This window comes from Engystomops pustulosus, chromosome 7, assembly GCF_040894005.1.
Source record: "Engystomops pustulosus chromosome 7, aEngPut4.maternal, whole genome shotgun sequence".
Classification (NCBI taxonomy): Eukaryota; Metazoa; Chordata; class Amphibia; order Anura; family Leptodactylidae; genus Engystomops; species Engystomops pustulosus.
This window is the reverse complement of record NC_092417.1, coordinates 101,903,608-101,915,469: the sequence shown is the minus strand read 5'-3', so window position 1 is coordinate 101,915,469 and position 11,862 is coordinate 101,903,608.

The following is an 11,862-nucleotide window of genomic DNA, read 5'->3' as shown; positions in this document are numbered from 1 at the left end:
ACCATCAGAAGCAGATGTGATGGAAGATTCCTCCTGTCTGCCTCTGCACTCATCTATAATCCTTGAACCTAACGTTTTATATTACATATTACTAAAATATGGAAAAAGTTTTTAACAAATTACATCCCAGGATTATTACATGACAGATTAAGGCAGAGGCAGGAGGGATCTACCATCACATCTATTTCTTATGGTATATTTCCTCTAAGCATAATACTAGTGGCAATGAAACTGCTTTGTTATTCATAATGGATACAATTATGGGCTGACACCATGTTATATCCTAAAACACCCAACTGTTACGCAGGAGGAAAAAAAGGGACAAAAAGTGCGGCTTCTACAGCCAAATGTTTTTAACCATAAGCTACACTGCTTATCCCACCCGCGCGCCTCTGGTCACGTGACTTACGCGACCTGGCGTCAGGTCGCGTCAGTCACGGGACATGGTCCGCGCGGTGCAGGAGCTACAGAAGATGGGCGGATCGCCGACGCGGGGCTTGTAGGCAAGTATGGGTGCAGAAACACGGGGGCGCGGCGGCAGCGCTACACAGGGGCACCATAGTTCGGGGAACTTTCCCCGCGGCACACAGGTTGAAAATCACTGCTCGAATATATTTAAAGTTCTTTAATATACACCCCACCCAGTTAAATTATATACAGAAACTCTGCTTCTTAAATAAAATCTGGCCCCACATATACAGTGTTCCCTGCTTAATTATATTCTGTGCCCTATTAACAGCCTCCCATAGTTTAATTAAAATCCAGCCCGATATACAAAACTCACTAGTTTAATTATAAACAAACACCCTCCCATATAGTCCCCCAACGCAGTTGAATCTGACCCTAATATGAGTAGCCCACCTCCTCTAGTTTAATTATATACAGCCTCCCATACAGTACCCCCAGTTTAATCAATATGTTGCCCACATATTTGAATCCACCCCTCAGTTTTATTATATACAGCCTGCTATATAGTCCCCCTAGTTTAATTATTAACTTGACCCATATTTAAATTCCCCCACCCCAGTTTTATTATATGCCCCCCTCAGTTAATTTATTTACAGCCTAACATATAGGCACCTGCCAGTTTATTTATATTATGTAGAACCATATAGAAATCCCCCAGCCCCCATATGAATATATTGAGATCCCACAGACTCCCCTTCCCCAGTGTAATACACCCTTTGCCAATAAAAAATAAGACTTATACTTACGTGCAGTCTCTTTGCTCCCACATCATTACCCGCCGCCTGTGTAACAGCATACTACTGAGCAACGCAGACAGCCGGAAAGGCACGGTGTCGCTCGGAATACTGTATCTATCGCACCTGTCTTAAATAGACTTGTGCGATGGATTTACCTGGTGGCCAATTAGGGCACCCAAATCTCCTACCATATGATTGGAAATGTTGATGCTCCCCAAAGGGCTCCGCAGTTTTCCGCCTGAGGCGAGATTTTCATCTTGCGGCCTGATCTCAGGCAAGAGCAGGACATGTGATGTTGACATGTGACCAGCGACCATCTTCTATCCTGTGTCTGCTCCGTGCTAAGAAAATCAATAGACTATTACAGTCAATTACTATTAAAATCAATAGATCATTACAGTGTAAGTTCACAACTTTGTCTGCCAAAGGGAGCAAAATTTTAAATAACAACTAATTACATATAAACTTATATTTTAAGGATCCATTTGTATATGAATTATGCTTATTCCTGGAATACCCATTTTTTTTTTTTTTTTTTTTTAAATTTTATTTTTTCCATATAATATTACAAGACATTCTTTGCGACATAATATCCATAGTACATTCAAACATTACATGTCTTGATGTAACTAACATCTTATACATAAACTCCCTTCTACAAACATTTACCATCTTATCGCAAAAAAAGACATGTCCAAATATCAATACGTATACTCTCCCCCCCCCAAACCCCCCTCCCTCCCCACCCTCTACCGATGCTGGAGACGCTGAATGGACACAATCGATACACAGTGGATTACAGAGAACCCTCTATAAACTCCACTGAGTCCAAATATCCTTAAGTCTGTTGCCCTTCCTATAACGTTTCTCAAACGCACATTCGTATGATTTTATACGCTTAACTAAATTGCTCCATTCATTCACAGAAGGGGGCTTCTCATCTAGCCAATGTTTCACTAATACTAATCTTGCGAGGAAAATAGTCTTCAGGGCCAAGTCACTTTTTAATCTATCATCTAGAGAAATCGGGAGCAGGCCCAGGACCCCAAAGGTAGCAACTCGCGGGAATGAGCATTGGAACTGATCCTCTAATTTCTTAAATATCTCCTCCCAATAGGTGTACCCATTTAATTAGGTTGATTTGACTTGATTAGGAAAGGCACACACCTGTCTATACAAGAACTGACAGTGCATGTCAGAGCACATGAGAATCATGAGATCAAAGCAACTGCCCATGGAGCTCAGAGACAGCATTGTGTCAAGGAACAGATCTGGCCAAGGTTACAAAAGAATTTCTGCAGCACTTAAGGTTTCTAAGAGCACTGTGGCCTCCATAATTCTTAAATGGAAGAAGTTAGGGACGAGCAGAAATATTCCTCCTCCTGGCCATCCAGCCAAACTCAGCAATCGTGGGAGAAGAGCATTGGTGAGAGAGGTAAAGAAGAACCCCAAGATCACAAATTTCCAAAACGTTAACTATCACCCCAACCATCCACCAGTCCGGGCCGATATAAACCTCTCCTCAGTGGAAGATAAATCAAAGCCAGTATACAGTTTGTAAAAAAAAAAAAAAATAAACAAACATATGGAGTTCTCCCAGGCTATGAGTGTGGAGAAAACAGGCACTACTCATCACCAGTGACACATGGTGGTGGCAGCATCATGCTATGGGGTGCTTTTCAGGGAGAGAACGACTGATTGCAAATGAAGGAAAGATGAATGTGGCCAAGTACAGAGATATCCTGGATGAAAACCTCTTCCAGAGTGCTCTGGACCTCAAGCTGGGACAAAGGTTCACTTACAAAGGAACATATTTAAAATAGACAGACAGTATTAAGGAAGGTCAGTGGGATAGGATTCTATTAGGACGCTCTATAGACATACAATATAGTGTCTTCCTATAGGGGGGTTGATCTATTCTCCCTAAGAGGTTTGTAGGTTGCTGTAAAGAGTATATTGCTCAAAGAGACCTCCTAATCTGTTCTTATAAAATGATTTGCCTTACTATTTCAGGCTATACGATAAACTCTAGTTAGCCCTCACTAGATTTTGAAATAATTCATGCGCTATCCTATAAACTGTCTGCTGCGAGTTAAAATTAAAACATGCTGCTCAACCAAGCCCACCCGACATGCTTCACCAAAACTGGGGCTGACTGCAACGCGGTAGGCGTCCATTACGGACTGTTATAAACTATCAGTTCATAACTCACTCCGTGCCACTCATCTGGTATGAAATCGCCGAAAATAATATGGCTTAGGGTTCCGTTTTGGGCTTAAGGATAGGCTAATAAGCCCCAATGTGTCCTACCTTAAACCGGATGTTGACGAATAACAAAAAAAAAAAAAAAGTCACCCTCAATCCTCGTCGGTATTTGTCATACCTCGCGTTCGCCAATCAAATGTTTACTGTGTCAAGCGAAAAAAGGCTTGGCGCATAAGCAAAGGACACGCGCATGTGCACCAAAGTTGTATATCCATCGACACTGAGAAGAATAGGCGCGTGCGCAATGGGAATTCGAACATGCAGAATGGATCTGTATAGAACCCAGATAGAATAGCCTGCTCAGGGCAGGGCAGGAAGTGGAAAGAAGGGGGTAAGTAAGTATCTTCCCCATCATTTAAAATATATTGGGATAAAAATCTCAAAAAAGCAAAAGTGTATTTAAATGATTGATGATTATAAAGATTGATGGTTATATTTTAAAGTTTAGAACCCCTTAAACGTTACTAATGAAGGTGGATAATGTATTATAAAAGATAGTACTAACAATACAGAAAAAAGAACTCGAACTTAGGGTGTGTTCAATAAGGGGTCAGGGCAAGGAGACGCTGCCCTGTATTGTTATAATCACTTGTGCCATATTATTTTAGGAGAGTTGAATATGTAGAGAGTGACGATGAAGTAAATAGATATAATAGTTCCCATTGTTCCTCATTCCTGATGTTTAGCGGTCGTTTCTAGAATATATATATCTATCTGTAATCATGTGTGCAGTGCACATTAGGATCTATGGACAGGAGTAAGAAAATAAAGAAATAGATGTCCATATAGCACATGGCTACTTTTTTTATTATCAGGGATGTTTCTCCATCTCTTTCATGATCAGAATGGGGGATTTTCACCTCAATCACAAAAATGGTAATAAGGAAAATCCTTCGTTCAGTCCTCTTGGGCTTAGGCTTTCCAATCTGTAAATCCATTTGGCCTCTTCTTTCAGTAACTTTTTATCCAGGTTGCCTTGACGTGGGCCCAATTTGACTTGTTGTAAACCCCAGAATCTCAAACACTCAAGGGTTCCACCATGTACCTGCCTAACATGACGGAAAATTAATTTGAGATTGTTTTTTTTTTTTTTTTAGGCTGGGCATAGAGGGCTACTGACAATATACAGGGGGTGCCAGCACTGGCTATATACAGGGGGGCAGACACTGTCTATGTAATGGGGGGCAAGCACTTGCTACATATTAGGGGGCTGCTGTGCTAGCTATATGTTGGGGACAGGCAAAGGGTATATACTGAGGGAAACTGTCTGGCTATATACAAGGGGCAGGCACTGGCTATACACAAGGGGACTACTGGCTTTATACTAGGGGACGGGGTCTTGTCTATATACTGGGGGGCTTCTGGCTATATACCCTCGGCTTACATTCGAGTCAATAGGTGTTTCCCGGTTTTTTGTGTTAACATTAGGTGTGTTGACTTATACTCGAGTATATAGGGGTTAGCAAAAATACTGACTTTTCTGTTTTTATCTGTAAAGTTGGGGTGCAGAGTGTACATTAATAAGCAAAAAAAAAAAAAAACTTTGTTGAGTCTACAATTGGCTGCAATGAAACAGAGTAAAACATTTAAAGGGCTCCGAATAGTTTCCATCGCCACTGTAATGCTGCATGAAAGAAGATTTAAAAGGATTTAAGCCCACAGTGTGCCAAAAGTCTGTTATCCAGGATGGTGATAGGACCACAATGCAGAAAAAGAATGTTTAACACTTTATACAAAACACCTAAGTCAAAGACAAGTATTTGGCCTATGAGACATCAATCAGGCTAGGACTCTTCTTCTGAGGCCACGTAAGGCTGTGGAGAAGAGCTTGGTCTTATTGAATTGTTTTATTAATTGCATTTACATAAATGCAATCACGCCAAGTTCCTAACATCAGCCTGCATTCCATGCTTACCCTCCAACGCCATTTTTCCACGGGGAAGCAGGGACTACTTGAATCATATACAGGCGCTACCCTACTTGAGAATACCCGACTTAGAAACGACCCCTAGTTACAAACGAACCTCTGGATGTTAGTTATTTACTGTACCTTAACCTTTGGCTACAATAAACAGTTATAACAGATATTGCTATGACAACCCAACATTATTAACCCCTTCACGCTCCATGGCGGATATATCCGCCACAGAGCTATGAAGGGTGTATGAAGAGGGCTGACGGGCTGAGCCCTCTTCATACAGAGATGGGCTTTGCTTGCACCGATCGCGGGTGTTAACCTTTTCTTTGCCGCCGCCAGAGTCGCCGGCACCACCAGAAGCATGGGGGAACGTCATCGGCGGCCTGCAATCGATTGCCGTGGTAGCCTTGGGTCTTCGTCTGACCCAAGGCTGAATGGCTTCTGCCTATCCATTACAATGAGCCTGTGGCTCATTGTAATGTATAGTGTGCAGAAATGCTATATACTGCGATACAGTTGTATTGCAGTATATGGTAGGAACGATCTGACCATCTAGGGTTAATGTACCCTAGAGGGTCTAAGAAATAGTGAAAAAAATAAAAAAAAAAAAGTTTAAAAAACGTTAAAAATAAATAAAAAAAAATTATAATATATATATATATATATATATATATATATATATATATTTATTAAAAGTTCAAATCACCGCCCTTTCCCTAGAACTGATATAAACAGGGCCGATTCTAGCATATTTGCTGCCTGAGGCGAATATTAAAATGCTGCCCCCCCCCCCCGCTCCCTGTTAAGTAAATGCTGAAAACTTTACTAACAATTAACAACCCTACAGACAGCTCCCTGACACTGTGTGACTGACTACAGGATCTGAGAGGCATTAGTGGCATCTAGTACCTTATAGATAACAATCTCTTCCATCAGGAGGACTTTATTCTGGGTTCTCCAATCCATGACGTATCACTGCTGAATTCCTGGCCGGATACCTTCAGCTCCGTGCAGCATCTCCACCCGGCGTCCCTAAAAATACCACAGTCACTTACAGTATAAAGTCTCCTGGATAACACACTGCGCTCCTAAATAATATATACACAACCTCACAACACAACTGACCGCACTCTCCCCACATACAAAACATCCCTATATATATATTAGTCAAGTGGAATTATAGCATGCTAAGCACCAATCAATATACAACACCCCCAATTTATTAATACAGACCCCCCCCCCCCAACATTTGGTTTACATGATGCAAAGTAATCTGTATCCTATAACTAATAAATATATAGCACCCCTAATGAAATATATATATATATATATATATATATATATATATATATATATATATATAATTTATTTTTATATATCCCTGCTCTCCTATATTTAAAGGCCTCGTTATTCACCCCCCATTTAAATTATATACAGCTCCCATATACAGATCCCCTACAGCTTAAATAAAATCTTGCCCCACATATACAGTCCGCTTCCAGCTTAGTAATATACTGTACCCGATATACAGCCCCTGCAGTTTAGTAATGTACTGTACCCGATATACAGCCCCCAGCTTAGTAATATACTGTATCCCATATACAGCCCCCTCAGCTTAGTAATATACTATATCATATATACAGCCCCCCCAGCTTAGTAATATACTGTATCCTATATACAGCCCCCCAGCTTAGTAATATACTGTATCCTATATACAGCCCCCCAGCTTAGTAATATACTGTATCCCATATACAGCCCCCCCAGCTTAGTAATATACTGTATCCTATATACAGCCCCCCAGCTTAGTAATATACTGTATCCCATATACATCCCCCAGCTTAGTAATATACTGTATCCCATATACAGCCCCCCAGCTTAGTAATATACTGTATCCCATATACAGCCCCCAGCTTAGTAATATACTGTATCCCATATACAGCCCCCCAGCTTAGTAATATACTGTATCCCATATACAGCCCCCCAGCTTAGTAATATACTGTATCCCATATAGCATCCCCCCCGAGTATAAAATAATTATGGCCCCATATAATATATACTGAATCCTTCCCCAGTATAAAATAATAATGGCCCCAAATAATATATATAGCATCCCCCCTAGTATAAAATAATTATGGCCCCATATAATATATACAGCACCCCCCCTTGTATAAAATAATTATAGCCCCAAATAATATCTATAGCATCCCCCCCCAGTATTAAAACAATCATAGCCCCAAATAATATATATATAGCATTCCCCCCAGTATAAAATAATTACGGTATAGCCCCAAATAATATATATATAGCATCCCCCCCAGTATAAAATAATTATAGCCCCAAATAAAATATATATATAGCATCCCCCCCAGTATAAAATAATTATAGCCCCAAATAAAATACATAGCATTCCATCATCCCCCCCCCCCAGTATAAAATAATTATGGCCTCATATGATATATATATAGCTTTCCCCCCCCAGTATAAAATAATGATGGCCCCAAATAATATATATAGCACCCCCCCCCCAGTATAAAATAATTATAGCCCCATATGATAACTACAGCGTCCCCCCCCCAGTATTAAACGTTTTCTAGCCCCATATAGTACCCCCCCCCCCCCCCAGTATAACATAAAACCTCCCCACATTTAATCAAGTTCATTAAAAATAATAAAATACATACTCACGTTCAGGCAGCTGCTCCGGTCTTCACGCAGCTCTCCTGTGACCCGCGGCTCCGCACAGTGACACAGACGCCATGACGTCATGACGCCTGTGTCACTGCTTAGAACGGAGCGACGCAGCTGCCGGAAAGGCGCTGCGTCGCTCCGCATATAAATCGCGCCTGTGTCTTAAAGAGACAGGCGCGATTTATTTAGCTGGTGGGCGATTCGGGCGTTAATGGACGCCCGAATCGCCCACTTTAGAGCGGCAAATTTCGCCGCCCTTTACAGGGACCCGCATTCTGCCGCCTGAAGCGAGATTTTCATCTCGCCTCATGGCAGATGCGGCCCTGGATATAAAATATAATAAACCGTAAAAATCACAGACACATTGGGCATTTTGGGACGCGGCGATACCTAATCTATCAAAATATAAAAACGGTTACGGCCGGCGGTGACCTCCGAGGCGGGAAATGCCGCCCAAATGTCCGAAACGCAACTTTTACACCTTTTTACATGACATAAAAAATGTAATAAAAAAAAATGATAAGGTCGCACAGTCCTCAAAATGGTAGCAATGAAAAAGTCGGCTCATTTAGCAAAAAAATGACATATCACACTACTCCGTGCACCAAAGTATGAAAAAGTTATTAGCGTCTGAAGATGGCAAAAATGTTTTCTTTTTTGTACACCGTTTAATTTTTGAAAATGTATTAATACATAATAAAACCTGTATAAATTTGGTATCATCACGATCGTACTGAACCAAAGAATAAAGTAGAGGTGTTATTTGGAGTGCAGAATTAAAGTCGTAAAAACTGAGCCCACAAGAACGTGACGCACACACATTTTTTTTCTATTTTTCCACATTTGGAATTTTTTTTCTGGGTTCCCACTACACGGCAGGGAATAATAAATAAGAATTTCACTAAGAATGTGAAATTTCCAATGATCCCATAGTATTACATGGAGTGGCAGGACATTTGTATGACCTGCAGCTCCATCAAATAGTATAAGCAGAACCGCCTTTCTTACAGTTCCCAGCTTTTGGACCCTCACTGATAAGATAGTTTTGCCCTGTCCTGTGGACACAGGATAAAAATTGAAATTGGCAGTCCCTTTAAGCAATGAGAGGCAACATAGTTGGTTCCAATCTGGGGCTTTAGAGCAACTTTTGGTCAGTTTAGGTTAAATTGTGGGCCGTCACATCCTCTTTGAACACACAGAATTTTTTTTGCAAACTATACACATATCCACATGGAATCCCCTTGAGCAACAAGCCTACAGTAATGAAAATGCAGTATATGTACAAGCATTGTAATACAGAACTGATATTGGAATAGGCTTAGCTGTAAATGCCTCACCATTTAGTCTCCAGTAGGAGGCGCCATTACATCAAACTAAAATCCACAATGATAAAAAACTATCAAGTTTAGCAAAGGAAGAGAATTGTGTTACATTTCAAGAGAACTTGAGCTACAATTCAACATAGGTAAATGAAAAAAGTAGCAAAACATCAGAAATGGCATGAAATTAAGTTGTTGCACAATTTGTATATATACCAATATATTGGTACAAATGGAATTCAACCACCTCAGGAGCAATGTTTGCTGAAGGGCGTTATATTTGGAGTGACAGTTCTGTTTTTACTTACCGATTGGGGCAAGGCTGCACTTTGCTTCAGTGTTTGGGTGCATTCACACGATCAGTTTTGCAGAAGCAATTATTGATGTCCAAACCAGGAGAGGAGCGACAAAAAGAGGAGGAACAGTTTCTCTCAATGATACTTTCTCACCCATTGTAATACACACCTGCTGTTGACATTCGAAAAACAGCAACTGAAAAACGCTACATGTGAACACGACCCCTACTGATTTCCGGGCTCAAATCCACCCACAAGATAATTTGTAAGCCGGAAGGGGACCGTGTTCGGATGGCTGCAAGGACCCGGAGATCGCGGGAGTCCGTAAATATAGGGCCCCCCCCCTCTAAACTCTGTGACCAGGGTGAGGTCGCATGTTGTGCAAACACAACGCTGGTGTCCAGGGCTGGCCGCAGCTCAGCATGCAGCCACATGTATTGCGTTTACGATGCAAATGCATGTGATCAGTCACCCGCACCTAGTTCATTGTATAAATGCAATACAGCAGGAGCTGGTTACCGATCACACACATTTCAATGGAAACCTATATGCGATTGGGCCAATCCCTACCCCTGGGCCTTTGCATTTAGTTTGTAAATGCAATAGTAACGCCATGCGTTTCCACACCCTCAAGGTGCGTTCACATGATGCATTGTGTCACATTTTTACGCATTACAAAGAACATGTCTCCCCTCCCTCTGTGTAATCTAGCAGCAGCAGGATGTGCAGAGGGGTGAGATCTGCTCTGCTCATTGTAACAACCAGTGAAATCAGTGAGGGCCTCTTGAAACACCCCCCAGAGCCCCATCAGCATACCAAGATTACCAAAGTCATGGTGCCTGGATCTAAGAATAAGTGTCCGTGATTTATCACAATGGATTTTGATGGTAATACATTTCAAATAAATATATGGTTTTTTAATACACGTGGCAAAAGTTAAATTCAGTCAAGACTGGGCACAATTGTTTAATATAAAGGGGATGTCCCAAGTCAGGATACATGTCATATAAGAGGCAGTGAGTGACATGTGCCACATTTGAATGGTACATCTGCCTTTGTGTTCATTTTAAACTACAGAGAAGTTAAGTGCAGGGATGGGCCATCTCCAGCAGTCCTATAGCATTGAATGGTGTGGCAACATGCACACTCGACAACTGCTCCATTGCAATATGGATAATCTGGACTCCACATTCAGAAACAGGGGGATAACAGTCCATTCAAAGGGTTTGTCCAGGATCTTTTTTTATTTGTGTCCTTGGGTGGTTAAAGAAAGTATAAAGTGGATCTGTCAGGGTGATTTGGGACACTAAAGCTCCGACAAGCCTTATGGACTGGTGGTTTAACGTCCCAAATCGTCCTTTATGCCTGCTAGTAAAATACAGAAAACCTTTACACTACTTCACTGTAGTAGCTGAGTGTAGTGCTCAGGCGTCATTAAAGTACTGCACAGGCACAGGGAGCACTAGAGATGGGACCCATCTCTGGGTAAGTATAAAGGTTTTTTAAAATATTTTTTTTATAGTGTCCACAGAGGAAAATATGGCGTTTTGGGACACTAAACTACCATTGCATAAGGACCTATGGGTTGTCTCCTGTCCCAAATTGCCCAGACAGGTCCTCTTAGTCCTTAAAATTAAGTATTGGTTCAGTGCAGTGTACTGCCTCCTATCACTTCTGTCCTATCTCTTAGTAGACAAGGGCTCAGAGTTGATGACACATTAGGAGCCGGAGGCTGTAGTGAGTGAGCACTTTCAAGAGCTTTGTATACCATAAGAGGCTGGGGTCGTCAGGAGGCAAGTTCAGAGGTTGACCCCTTTTACCGAAGAGGCATTTATATTTACATACACAAACAAATAAATTGAAATACATAGTAACAGTGTAGTTGAAAGACCAACCACAAAACCCTTTGTTATAAGGTTGCAAACTGCCTATAAAAAGGCCATATAGAATAAGACATAACATACTTTAGCAATACATGAGAATGACACAGTGGGGTGGTGTAGCACTGCACAGCGATAGCCCTGGGCGCAGTCACATGTGACACTTGCAATGCGTTTAAAAAACGCAATATAAGTGCCTGGTGGCGGGGCTCAGCCAATGACATGCTTTACACTTGCGTTTTGTTTCTAAGACCACATCTTGAGGGTGTTGCACTGAGACACAACAAACAA